This window comes from Saccopteryx bilineata, chromosome 7, assembly GCF_036850765.1.
Source record: "Saccopteryx bilineata isolate mSacBil1 chromosome 7, mSacBil1_pri_phased_curated, whole genome shotgun sequence".
In the NCBI taxonomy this organism is placed as follows: Eukaryota; Metazoa; Chordata; class Mammalia; order Chiroptera; family Emballonuridae; genus Saccopteryx; species Saccopteryx bilineata.
The window spans coordinates 58,627,547-58,648,018 of NC_089496.1; the positions used below are offsets into that span (position 1 = coordinate 58,627,547).

Here is a 20,472-nt window from a genome sequence, read left to right on the forward strand (position 1 = left end):
AAGACAAGATGTAAATCTACAGAAAGGAAGGCATAGAAAGATGCTCTCCGGCCATCTAGGGTGGGACAGGTAATTCTGCATTTGTGCTCACAGTGTAAACACCTCTCTGACCCTGGAGCCTTCTCGAGTTTGTAGTACAAACAGCCGGCGGGCTGGATTTGCTTCTCCTGGACCCCACTGTGGTCATCATCGGTCTCTGTCCTGCCTGCCTGGCCTGCCTCCCCACAGCTGCCTGCCTGGACCTGCTCTCCTTCAAAATACCCCAGAAAATACAGAAACTTAAGGCCTTCCATCCAAAGAAACAACATAAGAACTCAACAGTTGTTTATTATTATTTTTATTTTTATTTTTTTTTGTATTTTTCTGAAGCTGGAAACGGGGAGAGACAGTCAGACAGACTCCCGCATGCGCCCGACCGGGATCCACCCGGCATGCCCACCAGGGGCGACGCTCTGCCCACCAGGGGGCGATGCTCTGCCCCTCTGGGGCGTCGCTCTGCCGCGACCAGAGCCACTCTAGCGCCTGGGGCAGAAGCCAAGGAGCCATCCCCAGCGCCCGGGCCATCTTTGCTCCAATGGAGCCTTGGCTGCGGGAGGGGAAGAGAGGGACAGAAAGGAAGGAGGGGGCTGGAGGTGGAGAAGCAAATGGGCGCTTCTCCTGTGTGCCCTGGCCGGGAATCGAACCCGGGTCCCCCACACACCAGGCCGACGCTCTACCGCTGAGCCAACTGGCCAGGGCAGTTGTTTATTATTTTTTAAAATAATTTATTTCTCATATCTTTTGAGAGACAGAGAGAGAGAGAGAGAGGAAGGAAGAGAGAGAGAGAGGAGCATCAACTTGTTTCACTTAGTTGTGGACCCATTGATTGCTTCTCCTATGTGCCCTAATTGAGGCTTGAACTGGCAACCTTGGGGTCAAGCTGGCACCCTTGGGATCAAGCCGGCAACCCCAGGATCAAACCCGTCACCTCGGCACTCCGGGATGACACTCTGTCCACTGTGCCACTGGCCATGGCCGTTTCTCATATCTTGTAGCAGGAAATCTATTTTAGTATTTTACAGTTTGGTGAGTTGTTGCAACGATCTGTCGCTGAGTAAGTAAGTAAGCTCCTCAGAACTCAGTGGCTTGTTGATGACTGTCTGTCTTGGCTCTTTGAGTTGGGGGTTCCCCACTCTAGGGGTTTCTCCCGGGATCACTGCCAGATGGTATTTGGTCCGGATACACTTCAAGGCTCACCTGGGCCGTGTGTCCAGGACGGGCTGTCCGTGTGTGTGTGTACATGTTTGGTGCTTCCATGGTGGCTGCTGGGCCAGCCGGGGGCCGACAGTCATCTCTTTCTCTCACCGCATGACCAGAGTGGACTTCCTCTTAAGAAAGTGTCCTAGGGCACACGGGTGGTTCCCGCAGCCAGCGTTCCAAGAGGCTCAGGTGCCCCGTGCCAGGTGGCTTCCTACGACTGTGGTCTCAGAAGTCACCACAGTTCTGTGCCTGCCACGTTCAGGGGAGAGGAAGGCACAGGGGTCGATGGCAGAAGTGGGTGTGGGGCGTTGTCTTCAGTAATCAGCTCTCACGTCCAGGAAACCAACTAGCTCCATTTCCCCATCTTAAAATATTAAATATCCCCCACTCCACCCCCAGCGTCTGAAGACGCTCTCTCTGACCTCATTTCCTGTTTTTGCAAACTTCTGTAGAGCTATCTTGGGAAGTCACCCAAAAGTTGGGTAAGTGAGCCGTGTGTGGCCGATAGGCTTCAGTTACCAGCTCTAAACGAGGGTTCAGAGCCGTTCTTAGAGGATTGTCTTTGCTCCTCTTTGTCTGGTGGAGACACTGCCCATATTGAGGGTGCAGCTCTTGGAAATGCCCCCCCCTCCCGCCCCCAGCCATCGGAGGAGACGACCCAGAGGGGGCGGGAAGGCCCCCGGGGACCCTGGCAGGTTATCTCACACATACACACACGCACACACACACACACACACAGAGCGCCTGGGTTTCCTCTCTTTGTCTGAACCTATCGGTCAGTGAGTGTGTTCGTGCTGTGAATCGCCCCATCCTTCCCTTACCCTTTTCTTTGCTTCTGCCCTCAATTCCAAACCGCTCTCCTGCCCGCTGCTGGCAGGGTGCTGTTCCCAGGCAGAGTCTTCGGCCTCCCTCACCTCCCCACGAGGGACAGACCGTCCCCCCTGACAGGAATTGATAAGGGCACTCGTTATGTAACAGCTCAGGGCAGAGCTCTTGCCCCTTCAGGTCAGCGTTCTGCTGCAGGCGGAAAGGGTTCGTCCACGGGAGTGGTTTTCTGTGTTCATTCCTGAGACTGTCCCAGCGGTGCAGTGAATCGAGCCTGGCTGTTTACAGGAACGTGGTCATTGAACATGCTGGTCTCCCAAGCCCCAGACTGACCTGCTACGTTTGGAAGGATTTACTGCAACATTACACAGAGCTCTCTACGGACTGCAAGATCCTTTTCATGCTTACCACAAAAACAGCCTTGACACATAAGACGTGTTAAATTTATGAGAGAACTACATCTTGTAGAGTCTTTCTCTCTCTATTTTTTTTCTTTTTTCCCCTTCTTTTCCAAGTGAGAGGAGGGGGATAGAGAGACAGATTTCCACATGCAACCCAACCAGGATCCACCTGGGAACCTCCATCTGAGGCCGATGCTCTGCCCATCTGTGGCCATGCTTGCAACTGAGCTATTTTTAGTGTCTGAGGGCAGAGGCTCCATGAAACCATCCTCAGAGCCTGGGGCTGATGTGCTTGAACCAATCGAGCCATGACTGCAGGAAGAGAGAGAGAGAGAGAGAGAGAGAGAAGGGGGAGGGGGAGGGGTGGATAAGTAGTTACTTCTCCTGTGTGCCCTGACCAGGAATCGAACCCAGGACATCCACATGCCAGGCCAACACTTTACCACTGAGCCAACTGACTTAGGGCCTCTTTTCTTTTTTTAACCTTTCTTCTATGTTTCAATCACTAATCTACCCAATGGTATTTCCAATGAGCTGATTGATTTCACGGACACATTCATTCGTTCAGCAAACGTAATTTTCCATACCTACTCTGGCCTAGATAAATATCATGTAGGAAAGATAAGAGGGCATCATCCTGCCTGCAAGATGCGGGATCTTCAGAATCAAAACTGAACTTGGAGAAGTAAATATGTCTGAGCGCCTTGAGGAGGCGGCCACGTCAGCCGCACCAGGCAGTGAGCCTCATTGTCATGTGGATGTGTGGATGATGCCCGCTCAGTGTGACAGGGGACAGGGGGGAGGGGTTGAGTGTCATGGGCAGTGTCCATGGGAGGTGGGGTGAACCTCGTCACATCGTGAGGGGACGACCTGGAGACAGCTCCTTCTGTAACCTTGACCTCCGAGCGGGGCTTGAAATACGGGAGTATATTTATAGGGCAAATTCCATGTGGTCCAGAGATCGCTGAGCTATGTGCTTTCTCGTTTTCAATAAACATTGCCAGATTCCCCAGAAACATTACATCTCACACATACCCTCCCCACCCCTCAGTGACTTACCCCCCACCCTCCGGCGTCTTGCACGGTTACCGGGGTAGGGAGGGCGAGAAACAGTGTCTCCTGGCGTCTTGGATGTGACCTCTTGAAGTGTGTGTGTGACGCTGAGTGTCTTTAGGATTTTTGCTTTGATTTTGAGATTCCCGTTTCCTTTCCTGTGTATTTTTTGGTGTGTTTTCCCCATTTGGTTGGCTGCTTATTTTTTGTTTGGATGAACACTCCCTAAAGTGAGGAAGTTGAGCTCACTGTGTCTGTGTTGCAAATGTTTTCCCTATTTATCGTTTGAGTGTTAGTGTAAGGTCCCTCACCGAAGGAGACGGGCCCTCCCATCTTTGAAATTATTCACAGGCTTCCTCGGGCCTCCACACTTTCTCTTAGGATTTTCATTTTCATCATTAGAGACATTGACCCTTCGAACTGTGGAAACTTGGAAACTGATGTTGGTATGAGGAGTGAGAGGAATCTGTTTTTTTGTTTTTTCCAGATAGCTACTGGGAGGCTCAGGGCCACTGGTGGTGGTTCTGCGGGTCCCCATGCACCTGGGAGACCAGCTGTCTCCCTGGCCGTCTCGGGCCAGGGCAGCCCCCGGAGAGAGACCGTGGGCGGTCTTGTCTTCTCCCACAAGTTCCTGATGTCTTCATTTGAACCAGAAGGCGTCTTTATTTTCATGAAACCCACCTCACCCCTTTAGTTAATGTGTCCTTGGGGCGGGGGGAGGCGAATTCTAGTTCTCAATAAGATCAACAAACGTGGGGACGCACTCCCAGACTCCTGTTTTCTGGTGTGACATTTGACTTTACATAAAACAGAGGCCTGTTTTTCCTCTCTCTACCCCCTGCATAAAAATACACGCTAAGGACGGCTTTGTGATATAGTAAATAAGGTCCCACGCACATTCCGCACGACATGCTGCGTGGGGGAACTCACATAATAAAATGAAGAATGCTGCCCTCCTGTTTTCCGACCCAGGCATGACGTGGCATTTGTGCCCTGCCCTGTGCCCATCAAAGCCGTGTTCCGATGCAAAAATGATGTGTTTGGACACAATGGACACTTCTTCTTCATAAATAAAACACCCCCGATGGCAGCGGCCTTTGTATTTGCTCAGGGCGAAGGCAGAGTCTAAATATAGTTGGTGACTGAGGCTGATGCTAAATTTGTGAGGGAGCACTGTGTGGACATGATGGTGGGTGTCATCAGAAGGGACAGGACGGTGGTGGTGGTGGGGGCAGGACTCGGTGGCACGGCGTCGGGCAGCGTGGTGGAGGGGTAAAGGTCATGCCAGACATACACGCAGATTTCAAAGAGAAGGTTTCACAGAAAATTAATACCCTGTTATTTTTGAAAGGGAGAAGGTGTCAGATCACTGGAAGAAAAAGAGGAGGAATTAAAAAAAAAAAAGCTGAAAGCTACATCTGCATCCCAGTTTGTGTCAGGTCTTCCTCGTGTCCAGGGTGAACATGCATGTATGCCGTTGCGGTCGGTGCTTGGGAATTTCTTTCTGCCGGATTGCCAACCAAGGGCAGGTCTGTGTTAGCTCCCATTCCTACCAGCCCGTGGCCCCAGGACGTGTTTCTCTGCAATGCTCAGCCTTTCTCTGCTCCTCCTTCCTGTTCACTGCTTCTCTGCCTGGGCTCCTCTTTCTGGCCGTGGTGCCTCCCACTGTCCTAGAGGCTCTTCAAAGCCCAGTGTGTTGACCGTTGGGTGTCGGCGGTGACGTCTGGCTCCTGCCGTGTGCGGGAGGTTGCCGCGGGATGCGGGTACCCCCCGTAGCAACCCCTCCTTGGCTGCCGAGGCTCCTACGAGGTTTGTGGGTGTTCTTCAGGGAACGCACGGGGAGCTTCACGGGGGTTTCTCGTATTTTGTGCACACCGACTCGTTCCTATGTTTGGTAAACGTACGTTAAAATGACTTCCACAAATAAACACAGCACATCTTCGGAACACGATCATGTTCTAAAAGGCCCTCCCGATTCTTATAGATGCCACAACTTCCTCTCTGTGTAAGAAAAACAGTCACTCGGGGCCCTGGCGGGGTAGCTCCGTTGGTTTTGGTGTCATCCCGATACGCAGAGGTTGATGGTTCGATCCCTGGTCAGGGTGCCTACAGAGACAGATTGGTGGTTTGGTCTCTTTCTCTCTCTCTCTCTCTCAAATCAATTAAAAAAAATAAATCACTCAGTGTCTCAGGAAGCTGCGGCCCATGCCTTTGGGAGAACTGTATTTTGAGGGTGGCCTGACCCGGCAGAACAGAATTTCCGACATGATGGTATGGTATCCACTGCGGAGCTGACACAAGACCAGAGACCCACCACCTCCTTCCCCGTGGACATGGGCTTTCAGAAGATGGGCTGCTCTCGGGAACTGCTGAACAAGGAATCCTTATCCTAGCCGAGGGGTTGCTGTCGATTTGTGAGGGTAGAACCAGGGAAAACAACCATCTAATCTTGTCCTGGAATAGTTTCTTGATCTCGTGACTTAGTGCGTTTCCTGTTAAAAATCCACTGGTAGATTCCAACACAAGCAAATTCCGAGGGTCTTCTTGGCTCTCGTGAGCCTCCATGGTTTCCTTAATTGCGGCGTCATGGAGTTGGCAGGGCCATCCTGGTGAAGGGGATGGGAGAATGATTTCAAGCCTCCTAGATTCAGCATCATGTTTGCTGATGATAACATAGGTCCTTTTGATCTTAGAAAAGAGATTTACAGGCAATATCTAGGTGTTTGCAAAACAGAACAGGTAAAAGGGATCATAAACAGCACACAGATGTTGGCCACTGGTTCCCAGTCAGGCAAAGGGGAAAGAAAGAATGCCGACCGAGTGTGAAGGGTTTGCAGGAGAGAAAGAGCCTCGTGCGTAGCTAGCTGATAAGAAACACCGGCCTGTGATAAGACAGGCAAGACCTCAGGGACACAACCCTAGAACCACAGAAAAGATCTTGTAGATTCCAGGCTCCTTCCTCCATGCTTTTCATTCCCCTCGTTTGGATGCGAGCCCTGTGGAATCAAACCTGGCCCCGGAGCTGACGGTAACCAGAGCCGGAAAGAGGTGATAGGTACCCGTCTGAGCAGGAGGAAGCCTGTGTAAATCTCTGTGCTAAAGCACCTGCGGTGGGCCAGGAACCCTGTTCATCTCTCGAAACCAGACGCCTCACATGGCCTCTGCCCTCAAGGAGCGAACGCTCCCTTTGCGTTCGGCGTTGTTCTGTGTTGGTTTCGGAAGGGCAGCATCGTGATTAGACCATCGTGGGCTTTACAAAGTGTTCCCCCGCTATTTCCAGTCCCTACCGGGCTCCCTACGTAGTTACCACAATATTATTGACTGTACTTCCTAGGCTGGACGTGCACCCTGTGGCCGTTCTGTGACTGCCAATCTTCCTTCTCCATCCAGTCACCTTTGTCACCCGCCCCCCCACCCCGCCCCCGCTTTCCTGTGGCAGCCACTGGTCTGCTCTCTGTTTATGGGTCTCTTTTGGTTTTGTTTGCTTACTCGGAAGGCACTTACACCCCGAGAGAAGGACTCGAGCACACACCGTTGAGACAGAAACAGAGTGGTGTTATTTCACAGTGACCCCAAGTCCAGCATCTGGTATGAATGGGGAGCCAGGCGTGGTCTATCCGCAGGACAGACTCTGCAGCCCGAGGGAAGCATGAGGTCCTGTCACCAGCTTCCCATCGTGCTCAGTGAGAGAGGCCAGTCGTGAAGGGCTCTACATTGAATCATCTCATTCATATGAAATGTTCAGAACAGACAAATTCGTAGAGACGAAAAGGAGATTTAATGGTGGTCTGCGACCAGGTGGTTGGGGATGGGGCCAGGCTGGGGAGGGACTGCTGATGGGTCTGAGGGTTTGGTTTTTTTTTCATGGGGTCCTGAAAATGTTCTGGAGTTAGGCAGTGGCGGTGGCAGTGAACAGACTAACCACCACTGAGTCAGCTACTTTAAAAGGGTGAGTTTTATGACGAGTGAGTTACAGCTCAATAAAGCTAGTTTTCAAAATCCCTTTGAGAGCTTTTCTAAAATACGCACGTGGCCCGCTCTGTCCTCCTGCCGTGACTCGGGCTGAGTAGACCGGGAGGGTCTCCATCGCTCCGCCCGCCACCTTCTCTTGTGACTTTGTAAACCAAGAGCTATGACTAACAGCGGGCACACGTGGGTTATCCTAGAGCATGTGCGAGGTGTCTTCTAGATATTTAAGAAGACACAGCCGTGCAGATCCGGGGGTGCCTCTGGGTGGGAAGCAGAGGTGTCCTGTATCTTCTCTATGATGTTTGGAACCAGGCAGCCGGGGGGCAGGGAGGGCAGCCTGTGACACTGAGTCACGTGACGAGGTCTCCCAGGGAGAGGAACAGAAAGGAGCATCCCTCTTGAGGTCAGAGTGCAGGCGGTAGTGATATCCAGAGCAGGTCCCAGAGCAAAGACTTAGATGTGTTAATGGACTCATGATCACATTCGCAGTAGGGAAGTGGTTCTCAAAGTGTGCGCCAGGGTGCACTGGTGCGCCCTAGAAGCTTTCCAGGGGCGCCCTCTGGTATTCCAGAGAAATATGTGCCTGTTGGGGTCAAAAAACCAACAGGGTTTTTGGAGTTTAGATTTTCAGGGGACAGAGGTGTGGAGAATTGGCTGGAAGCTGACAGTCTGCCCAACCCCCACCTCACTTGCCTGATTAGGTTGCAAAAGGCTGTTAAGCTGTGATGCTGGATTGTTTACACTGCCCTCCATGTTCCCCAGAAAGACTGGAGGCAAGTTTCTTCTATCCTTTGTTTGGTGTCAAGTTAAGATGATATGCATGGTGGGGTTTTTTTGCACTCAACACAAGTAAGAGTAAAAAGAGAGAAATTCTTCAACGTATTGACAAGGAAATGAGAGTTTGCCTTTCAAATATATGCCCAAACATTGAAGAAATCACTAGGACACATCAGACTCATGTTTCTCATAAATACAAGAATGAAAAAACACATTCACACCAGGACCTGCCGAATTTACTAAATCTTACTAAGAATGTATCTATATCTATAAAAAGATAACTTTTTTGTCGGTTTTTAATTTTTTTTAATTAGTTCTTTTTTTTATTTTATTCATTTTTTAGAGAGGAGGGGGGGGAGGAGCTGGAAGCATCAACTCCCATATGTGCCTTGACCAGGCAAGCCCAGGGTTTTGAACCGGCAACCTCAGCATTTCCAGGTCAATGCTTTATCCACTGGGCCACCACAGGTCAGGCGGTTTTTTTTAATTTTTAACCTCTTTTTTACAAATTCTAAAAAGCATAACTCAAAAAATGTAACATAAAAATGTTTTTTTAATGTCAGAGTAAATTTAATTTTGACATATCAGTTTCCTTACACATGATTCATGGGAACCTCGCGGTGGTGCAGAGAGGGAGCAGTGACCATCTGCTGGAAATGCAGGGGCCTTATTGGCCCTTCAGTGTGTTGTGTGTCTCCCTTGTGGAAAAGAAAAACACCCCGTCGTTGCTTGATCCCACAACACAGAGTCACATTGCGACATTGCGTGAGTCGCTCTCAAAGGATATTCTTCTAGAAGGTCTGGCTAGATCTTGCTATAAGGAAACAGTTTTCATGATCCTGGAAACAAGTATGTTTTATAGAGCTCTGAATTTTTCTTTTTTAGAGGTACTGGTATTTGTTTTAGTTTTGATGTGTGGATAAGTAACCACAGGGTATCAGTTCCTCTTATTCAACTTGGATGGCACAGGCATTGTGTTAAATATTAAGCTTGTACAAAAAAAAAAAAGAGCTCCTTTGAAGAGTATATTTCTCTTTCACCTATACTTCTAATTAAAACGTTATTGTCGTTTTACATAATAAGACTACATTTTCTTTGTAAGTGTCCATGCAGAGAAGTTCCTTGTACACCTGGTTTAGTTTCCACAGTGGTAATTGTTGGAGAGCTCACACACAGGGTAGTATCACGAGTCGTAAGGGCATAGGAGCAGCCCTGTGGAACCGTCTGTGTGGGGAGCAGGGAGGCCTGCAGATGGACAGCCGTGTGACTGAGCCCCCTGGACAGCGAGCCCTTCAGGTGGCCGCAGCCCTCGTCAACATCTCGACTGCACCCTCACAAGAGCCCCAGAGCCAGAACCACTTGCAAAGCGGCTCTGGATTCCTGACCTTTACAAACTTACAAACTATGGGAAATAACACATGTGTCATTGTAAGTCATGAAGTTTTGTTATGTGTCTATAGATAAATGCAGTTGACCATCAAAAACAGCAGGAGATTCCGGGCACTGACCCCCCCCCCTCGCTCCCTTGAAAGTCCACAAATAACTTTGATTCTCCCCAGATTTAACTAAAATCCCCCCATACCCACAGGAGATTGGTTCCAGGACACCCTGCAGGTACCAAAATTTTCCGATGCTCAAGTCCCTTCTATAATGTGACGTTGATCAGGGCCTCCTCTACATCTGCGGACTGCCAACCAGAGGCTGAAAATGCCGATTCCGACCCAGAGTGGATCGAATCTACGGATGCAAAATCCAAGGATATGGAGAGCCCAGTGTATATATATTGAAAAATAACTTTGGGCCCTGGCCGATGGCTCAGTGAATAGAGCGTTGGTTGGCATAATGGATGTCAGAGGTTCGCTCGATTCCTGATCAGGGCACACAGGAGAAGTGACCATCTGCTTCTCTTCCCCGTCCTCTCCCCCTTCTCTTCATGTTCTCCTCCTACAGTCAGTGCCTTGATTGGTTTGAGCATCGGCCCTGGGTGCTGAGGTTAGCTCTCTTGGTCTGAGCAAGTCAGCCTCAGGCACTAAAAATAGCTTGGTACTCGAGCATCGTCCTTAGATGGGGTTGCCGGGTGGATTGCAGTCTTGGCACATGTGTGAGTCTGTCTCACTCTCTCCCCTCCTCTAACTTTAAAAAAAAATAACATTCTTAGTTAGGTGGACTTGTGCAGTCAAACCTGTGTGGCGCAAGGGTCAAGTTTAATGCACAACTGGAATTACATTTTAGCAATTACATTACTGTTGCTCTGCAAACAGTAAGTACTCAAAAAAATATTTACTAATTTCTCCATAAAGCATTTATTTGAATGAAGCATTTGTGTGTTTTCAGACACTTTTCTGTGACTCCTCCTAGCCCTTTCCTTTTCCTCCGTGTACCTTTTCCCAGGTTTGACATGATCAAATCCCAACTCTTTAAATCCTTACGGTGCCAATTTACCTTTATAAACACATATTGGAATGGAGTGAAAGAACTGGTCTTTTTTTTTTTTTAACTCTTTCTGTTTCTCATATCCTCTTCTCTCCAAGATTTACCTGGCCTGTGTTTCATTCCTTCATTCCACTAAGGGCTCTGATACCAGGTCAGCAAATGAGTACACCCATCATGATGGATAGCCTGTGTTAGGTACCCCGTAATAATGGAAATGTGTTTTTTTTTTGTTTTTGTTTTTTCTTTCTGAGGCTGGAAACGGGGAGAGACAGTCAGACAGACTCCCGCATTCGCCTGACTGGGATCCACCTAGCATGCCCACCAGGGGGTGATGCTCTGCCCACCAGGGGGCGATGCTCTGCCCCTCTGGGGCATCGCTCTGTTGCGACCAGAGCCACTCTAGGGCCTGGGGCAGAGGCCAAGGAGCCATCCCCAGCGCCCGGGCCATCTTTGCTCCAATGGAGCCTTGGCTGCGGGAGGGGAAGAGAGAGACAGAGAGGAAGGAGAGGGGGAGGGGTAGAGAAGCAGATGGGCGCTTCTCCTGTGTGCCCTGGCCGGGAATCGAACCCGGGACTTCTGCACGCCAGGCCTATGCTCTACCACTGAGCAAACCGGCCAGGGCCAATAATGGTGTGCTTTTTATTTTGAAGTTCACCACTATCTCTATTCTTGCTTCCCTCTGTGTGTATGTATTCTCATCACCTGCTGAGATCGCAACCTTGTGGCTTTGTTGTCATCCCAGGAGGTCGCTGTGCTTCCTTTACTGTCTCCAGGATGTCTGTTCCTCTGTCATTTCTGGGAAGACCAATTAGATGTAGCTGGAAAATCTGTCTTTGAAGAGATTCCAGGATCCGCTTAAAGTTCAGGGGAGGAGAAAAGGAAGAAGACACATCCTGAGCGATACTGTCTCTTTTGTCCCTGGGTGTTTATAACTTTCTTATATGTAGTGTCATTTTAGTGAGATTTGGGATAGGAGATAAAGGCACGTGTAAATAAATGATCATTTCCATTGGGAGGCCTTATGAAAACTGGCTTATTTAGCCTATATATATATATATTTAGGATGTTGGAGGATCCATTCTGTTCTTACCTTCTTAGCATAGCAACAGCATTTGACACAGCTCACCGTGAAATGGCTCCTTCTCCTTCCAGGGTTCTCTTCACTTGGCTGATGACGCTGTGTGTCCTGCGCCAACTCTGACCTCTCTCGGTTGGCGTGCCCCAAGATGTGGCGCTGAGTATCTTCTCTGCCTTCACTCCGCTCCTTAGTGAGCTCCCCCACCTCTGGCATCTTCCGTTGAGAGGACCCACCATCTTAAACATTGATTATTTTTTATCCATCCAACCTTGACCTCTTCCCCGAGGTCCAGCGTCACCTTTCCAACTGTCCACTCAGCCAGCACCGCTACCTGGATGTCTGACACGGGCCTCGCAGGTGATATGTCCACAACTAGCTCTCAACCTCAGTCTGGAAAGCCGGCTCTCCCCACAGGGCTGATGATCTTATTTGATACCCACCCCACTATTTCAAGAACTCTGATAGAAAATCTTAGCATAAAAAAGAATTTTTTAAAAAAGATTTTATTGGCCCTGGCCGGTTGGCTCAGCGGTAGAGCGTCGGCCTAGCGTGCGGAGGACCCGGGTTCGATTCCCGGCCAGGGCACACAGGAGAAGCGCCCATTTGCTTCTCCACCCCTCCGCCGCGCTTTCCTCTCTGTCTCTCTCTTCCCCTCCCGCAGCCAAGGCTCCATTGGAGCAAAGATGGCCCGGGCGCTGGGGATGGCTCTGTGGCCTCTGCCTCAGGCGCTAGAGTGGCTCTGGTTGCAACATGGCGACGCCCAGGATGGGCAGAGCATCGCCCCCTGGTGGGCAGAGCATTGCCCCTGGTGGGCGTGCCGGGTGGATCCCGGTCGGGCGCATGCGGGAGTCTGTCTGACTGTCTCTCCCCATTTCCAGCTTCAGAAAAAATGGAAAAAAAAAAAAAAAAAAAGATTTTATTAGGCCCTGACCAGTTGGCTCAGTGGTGTAGTGTTGGCCCAATGTGTGGATGTCCCGGGTTTGATTCCTGGTTTGGGCACACAGGAAAAGTGTCCCATCTGCTTCTCTACCCTCCCTTCTCGTCCCCCCCCCCCCGCCACTCTCTCTTTTTCCCTCCCCTCCTGCAGCCATGACTTGATTGGAGTGAGTTGGCCCCAGGTGTTGAGGATGGATGGCTCCATGACCTGTGTCTCAGGCGCTAAGAAGAGCTTGGTTGCTGAACAACAGAGCAATGCCCCAGATGAGCAGAGCATCACCCCCTAGTGGGCTTGCCAGGTGGATCCCAGTTGGGGCACATGTGGGAATCTATCTCTGCCTCCCCTCCTCTCACTGAATAAAAGAAAAGAAATAGAAAATAAAATGATAATAAAGATTTTATTGGTTTTAGAGAGAGGAGAGAGACGAGAGAAAGAGGCAGGAAGGAAGCATCAAGCCATAGTGGTTGCTTCCTGTATGTGCCTTGACCGAGCAAGCCCGAGGTTTTGAACCAGCGACCTCAGCATTCTAGGTCAATGCTTTATCCACTACGCCACCACAGGTCAGGCCCTTAGCAATTTTATTGACTGCCCTCGTTCTCTGTAGCCTGCACCCATCAGCACATCCTGTGGTCTCTACCTTTAGATGTTAAGAGGAATCGACAGGCAGGTCGTCCACCAGTGCTGCCTGGTCCTGGCCACCATGATCTTGCCCCCTTGGCCACCGCAGCGCCTCCTGACAGGTCTCTGTCCCACCGTGACCCTCTTGCTGCATTCTCTGCCCGGCTGCAGAGCGTGGCTGTTAACACAGCGGCTCCATTTTCACTCCCCTTTCAGATGCATCTGGTCACTCTCCATCAACACAGGAAAAAGCCAGGGAGACCCAGCGTCCCCTGCCCGCCTGACCACGGCTTCCTTCCTGTCCTTGATCGGTTCCCGGTAGCTCTCACTCTCCTCCAAGCACACCAGCCGCCTCCTGTCCCTCGGTCACATCGAGTGTCCTCCCGCCACAAAGACCTTGTACTTGCTGTCCCTCCCACCTGGAGGGTCTTCTCCAGATGTGCATGTGGTTTGCTTCCTATACCCAGATGTTGCCTTCTTAAAGAGACCTTCCTGAATCCACAAACGGAACTATCCCCTGCCTCCCCCCACGGAGTCCCTATTTTCCCTCCTCACTTGATTCCTGCCCTGGCACTTATTAACTACCATCTAACATTTTCCATATTTTTATTTATTTTATTTTATTTCTGTCTTTCTCCGCTACAGCGGGGAGGACCTTTTGTTCTGCTCTTAACTCTGAAGTCTCCAGCGTAACAGGTGCTCGGTCCTTCAATTGGGTCTAGAAAATAACTTGTGTCATCTTCAGCATGGTTGCCTACCTCTTTTGACTTTTCATTGATATCAGCAGAAAAATAATAACACCAATAAATAGCAAGTAACAGGTCAAATTTAAAAAAGGAATCAAAGAATAATTCAGTAACAACAAAAAAGAAGGAGCAGATCCTTATTGAGCTCGTTGACTCTTTCCTCACGGCACCAACTGATAAAATTCAGTGCTTACCCTGCTTTGTATTGACAGGAAAACTGAGGCTCAGAAAAGTTAGGCCGTTTGTCCACAGGTAGACAACCTATCACCAGCAAAGCCAGGGTCATTGTGCAACGTTGTTGCCTGGAACCCCTGAGTAGTTCAGCATTTCAGAAGTGAGGTTTTCTTCTCCCGTGTGGAGAAAAATGTGTTACTGCAGAAAACTGATTTATTCTTGTTGCTGTGGGCATCACGTGTTCAGGAGACCACAGCATGGCTCTTCCAGGAACGTGGCCTTCTGATCTTGTAAGTGGAGCCCCTGCTCACCTACCTCTTCCTGGAAGCGACCTACCCTTTGCTCACATTTTCATTGCTCTCTCAAACAAAACAAAAACCCTACCTTGGGCTGGACCGGGAGGCCAGAGAGCCCACTTGATCCCACCAGCTCTGCAGAGGTCCCTAGTGATAGGAATCGTTTATAGATCTCTGGGCCTTAGAAGCCCAAGTTAAACCCAACTTTATTACGTGTAGTGTGTTTAAGACCTTGTAAGACAAAGACCACAGATTCCAATTTGAATCATGTTAAGGGATGGTCAACAGGGTATTTTTACCCTGTTGATGATAAATGTTGTTTTCCCAACAGTCATTAAAAATTATTAAAGAAAAAGAAGGGCTACCTTTTGACCTTTTAAAAATCTTGTTTTGAAAAAAATTTGTTTGTTTTGTTTGTTTTACAAATCCTGCTACTTCTGGCTGGAAAGTTGAGAGACAGGTCAGGATGTCACGGCTCACCCACGGCCGGCCGTATATCACCAGGTTAGACACATTGAGCGCTGAGCAAGATGGAATTAGCCAAAAAGTAAAATTATAGCCTACAAAGCAATGCAACTTTTCCATAGTTTTCTTATAACGTAACTCCAATTAAATGGTAACTAAGTGTTGCAAAGTATACGTCCTTGAAGGGTGGGTCTCCTTTTAATGAGTAGTTAAGGATCATTTTCAGATCAGCAGGGTGTTTGTACACAAGTGTCAATTACTTTCGGTGGGCTGAATATTTTGGTGGAAATATTCTCCCCCACCACCACCACCTTTCTGCGTGGTCAACTATTTGTCTGGAGCTAGCCAGACTCACCTGCAGCCTGGCCCAGGCTGCATCTGAATGCTGGGCTCAGCACCTGATGGGAAAGTTGAAGGTCCAGCCTTCCAGACTCGTGGGGAGGGTGTCAGGCTTGCCTCCCTTCCTGTCAGCCTGAGGTGGTCATAGTCCCCCTGTGTGGCTTCTTGTTGATGATCATGGGAAATGCCGATGTCTTGTTTTTAGAAGAGCAGCCCTCAAATGCTGAGTCCTCTGGTAAATAAATCCATTGTTAGTTTTGGAAGGAATGACCGAGCTGTTTTTCAGACTAGCTTTACCATTTTACCTTCCTGCCCGCAATGTCGAGGTGGTCTCTGATGCTTCATCCATTGTTGTCTGTGTTAGGTGTCAGCCCTGCCCCCACACCATCGCTTAGGGATGGCGAAATACCTACAGACAGTCCAGAGAAGTATTACTGGAAAAGGGGGGAAAAAAGAGTAAAAATAATTCAGTATCACAGAGCAGAAAGAAACAGGACATTGTCATTTTGTGTGTGTGTGTGTGTGTGTGTGTGTGTGTGTGGCGGTTAAACAAAGGTAAGATCTATTTCTTTAGCCCTGTTATAATTTTCTATTAAGAAGTCTTAAAAAGACACAATACTAAGCCTACCAATTTAAATATTCAACAAATAATTTTTAAAAAGTTACAATGGCTTCATCAGAAGCCAGAAGAAAACATTTAAAAATATGGTTATATTTTTCTCACACGATGTTCACTTAGTCCTACAATTAATTATTACTGATGGGCACCGTTAGCTAGTTCTATTTTTGTTTTATTTCAAGAATAAACATTTGTGTCACAGAAAAGGAAATAATATAGAATAACATACAATTTTTTATACGTGTCAATTTTTTATGTGAAAGCAGTAACACATGGTTATAACTACTCCTATATCATGTTATTATGGCTGTGTTACTGCTTGTCCTGGGTTAACTCTCAAAAATTTGGTCATCCCACGAATAACTTCTCTGAACAATAGTGGGAGCAGTACAAGTACATCTGGCCTGAACTCTTGTCCCTTGAGGTGGGGTGGGGATGAGGGAGGGCACCCCTCTGCTCATGTGTTTGTGTACCCCTCCTGACTCCGCAATGTGAAGGATTGACCCATGTGGGCTATGATTTTCCCCTTAGTAAGGGAACTTTCTGCTTTTAGCATCACACGTTCCACACTTGTCCTTGAGTAATCAGACATGACCTCACACCCCAACCAAGGCAGGAGTGCAAGTAAAGGCATATGATGTTACAAACCACAAACCTGAACTTGACTTTGGATGGTGTGCACACAATGCAGTACACAGGTGACGCATTATAGAATTGTACACCTGCCACCTGTATAGTTTTATTAACCAGTGTCACCCCGATATATTCAATTAATAAAAAACCCTCAAAAAATAAAAACATTGTTTCTGGCACATAGGAAGAAATAGTATTCATACTTTATTCAACAATACATGAAAAGTGAATGAATGAATGATTGAAAAGTATGCTGTATGACTAAATTGTCTGGTTCAGCCTACTGTGAATGAAAATTAGAACTCTTTTGGGTGCTTCTCAAGTTGCTTACTTGACTTACATTGATTCTGTGTATGGGAGTATCATGTTTTGTGCTATTTTAGGCACCGGATTCTTTCGGCCCTCAGGACATCAGAGAAATGAGTTTGGCTTTGTGAGAATGTTCCTGCATCACCCAGAGTCAGGAAGCCACACCCTTTCAGAAGCACACACTCGCTCACACACAGATTACGCATAGCTGGGTTGTGTGTGTGTGTGTGTGTGTGTGTGTTTTCATTTACCCAGCTCTTATGCAACTTTCCATTTTTGTGTAATATTCACTCTCTAATGGAAGTACTAAGCATATGGAAAATTAGCCTTTCACAGAGACACAGTGTGTAGTTTTATAATATATATCTTTCCAAAATTTGTTAAGATCTGCAAATAACCACATCCCACACTGGCCTCAGAGAGTCAGGGCTGGAAAAGGTCTTCAGCTTTTGCCTGTTCAGATCACGGAAAGTTATGGCTAGAAAGGGTTTTAGAATTAATCCACCTCCCCTATGCACCCTACACACATACCAGCCCCCAATGGACCCCCTTCTGTTGTGCCATGAGAAAACTTTTGCCCCAGAAGACCTTTCCAAGATTATAGTGTTTTCTTTCTTTCTTTCTTTCTTTCTTTCTTTCTTTCTTTCTTTCTTTCTTTCTTTCTTTCTTTCTCTCTCTCTCTCTCTCTCTCCCCCCTCCCTCCCTCCCTCCCTCCCTCCCTCCCTCCCTTCCTCCCTCCCTCCCTTCCTTCCTTTCTCTTGTTTCCCTTTCTTCTCTTCCTTCCTTTCATTCCTTTCTTTTGAAAGAGGAAGGGTGAATGGGGGGGAGAGAACGAGAAGCATCAAGTCGTTGGTCCGCTTTCGTTGTGCACTCAATAGCTTTTTTTTAAAGATTTTATTTATTTATTATAGAGAGGAGAGATAGAGAGATAGATAGAGAGAGAGAGAGAGAGAGAGAGAGAGAAGGGGTGAGGAGCAGGAAGCATCAACTCCCATATGTGCCTTGACCAGGTAAGCCCAGGGTTTTGAACCGGCAACCTCAGCGTTTCCAGGTCAACGCTTTATCCACTCGCCACCACAGGTCAGGCCTCAATAGCTTCTCACACGTGCCGTGACAGAAGATCAAACTGGCAACCTCAGGCTCCAGAGGCGACCTTGGGGTTTCAGCATGTTCTTTTTCCTTTTGATGCTTTTGCTATCTCTGTCCACACTTTGTTAACCAAAGAGAACATTTAATTTAGCGTTAGGTAAAATGTTAATGAGTCTGATGGCTTTTGCTCGGCTCCTGGTGTTGCCCTTCCAAAAAAAAAAAAAAAAAAAAAAAAGAAGAAGGCAGAACTGTCAGGGTCAGGAGATCAAAAACGGTCTCCCCAACTGAGGGACCCTCTGGGGTCCCAGTTTCTGCTGTGCCCGCCTTAAGCTTGGCCACACGTCTTCCGTGTGCCCCCCCCCTCAAGTTTCGTTACGCAAGTGATGAAGCAGCCAGTTTTCCTTAGCTTTACAGTCGGTTCTTCTCAAATAGTATACTTAACCCTCTCTTTTGTGTGTGTGTGTTGTTACACCTTATTGAACAAGGTGAATTTCAAACTAATAATCCAAAAAGCATTTTCAACATTAACTCAATGAGAGTTTGCTAGTTTAGCCTGGCCTGTGGTGGCGCAGTGGATAAAGCATCAACCTGAAACACTGAGGTCACTGGTTCGAAACCCTAGGCTTGCCCAGTCAAGGCACATATGAGAGTTGATGCTTCTTGCTCCTCCCCCCCTTCTCTCTCTTCACTCTAAAATGAATAAATAAAATCTTGAAAAAAAGAAAAAAAAAGAGTTTGCTAGTTCAAAATAGTATGAAATATTGTCATTGACTTACAAGATCCTTGTGCTTTAAAAATGTACTTACAAAAAATTCTACCGTGTCTTTTAAATTGTAAATGAAGAGGTTGGATCACTTTGCAGGTACATGTGGGTGGCATTTATGCAAACAGTAATTCTAATGTACTGAAAATAGCCATATTCATAAGAAATTAAAATATCAAATTAACTTTAAAGTATTTCCAAATAATAAGCCAGTGTTATGGAGAAACATTTAACGCTTGAATTTGTCTTTGACGAGTTACAGCGTTTTGCTGAGACAAAAATGAGCTATGTGATCCTTGTGAGGATTATTTTAAAGCTATGTGATCCCACTAAATTGATCGGTCATAATATAAAATCCTTTAATATTTTCTTTTAATAAAACGAACAAAAAAAATCTTGACTAAAACAACATAGGCACCTCAGTGACTTCTGTGTAGTTTTATTCTGTGGCATGCTAAACCCTCTCTAATTAATCCTTGTCCCTGGGCCCAGCATTAACAGGTAAATACGATGGTGAGGAGGACACGTGATTCGCTCTTAGCACGCGTGCTTAGGGCGAAAGCTGCCCTCTTAGAAAGTGTCTCAGACGTGTGCCTGGATGCTGGGGCCCTTCGAGGAGGGCGGGTCAGCCTGGCGCTCACAAGGGGGTGTGTGCTCTGTGCCCTGGTGACTTGAGTTGCAGGGTAGTTTCAGGGAAGAAAGGCATGGCCATCTGCCAGCCATCCCAAAGATTATTTCTGTAGTGGCTGGTTGTCGTTGGCCAAAACGGGAACCAGAGCCAGAACTTGTTAGTCACAAACAAACAAACAAACAGTCTACACATCTGCAGTTCATCTCCTGTACCTACCTGCCTCTACGCATGGAATAGCTCCCTGGTTTTATGTGGAGTTCTCTCTCAGATACCCATACTGAGTACAGGCCCTACCCCACGTAACTAAGAAACTAACCCTTTGCTTATCTTATGTTTGTGTAGTCCTCCTATGGGGTTTAGCCTTCTCCATATCAGTTTGCCCTTGGCTGGGGAACAAACCACCCCAATACTTAGCATCTGAAAAAGCAATCTTGATTTTTTTTTTTTTGCCGGTTGGCAGTTTGGGCTCCCAATCCGATCTGCTGAGCCGTCCTTTTGCGAGACTTGCCTGGGCTCACTCCTGCAGGTGCAGTCAGTGTGTGGCTTTGGCTGGGACGGCGGGGTCTAGAATTCCCTTGCTCATCTGTCTGAGGGTTGGCAGGCTTTCAGCAAGGGTGTTTTATTTCTTTTCCCTGTGACCGCTCCAGCAGGCCAAACTGGGTTTCTTCCTGCGGTGGCCTCAGGGGTCTCCACAGCTAGAGAGAGCAAGCCCCTGTGCCCCCAGTACTTTTCATATTTGTGTCTTCAGCCAAACCAGATCACATTGTATCTTAGACTCCAGGGATCCATCTCTTGACAAGAAGAGCTACAATGTCACATTGTAATGGGACATCCAAACAGGATGGTAAGAGTTTCTGACAATGAGTTACAATCGACCTAACTTTGCTAACAGTAATATTTGTTTTTATTGTTTTTTTTGTGATAAAAATGTTTTCAAATGTACACCACATTCAAACATACCCCCAAAGTACGCAGGATAATACAACAAACCTCCCATATACCTGTAAGGTATTCTCCCCCACCAAGAAGGAAAGAAAGGGGGCTGGAACCACCAAGGGTGGAATAATAAAAGGCTTTA

General features: G+C 47.8%; 1 protein-coding gene across 6 annotated transcripts in view; it reads left to right on the forward strand.

Moving 5' to 3' along the window:
• TJP1 (tight junction protein 1) overlaps window positions 1-20,472 on the forward strand; it is a 161,902-nt gene that overhangs the window by 65,941 nt on the left and 75,489 nt on the right. The window lies entirely within an intron of this gene.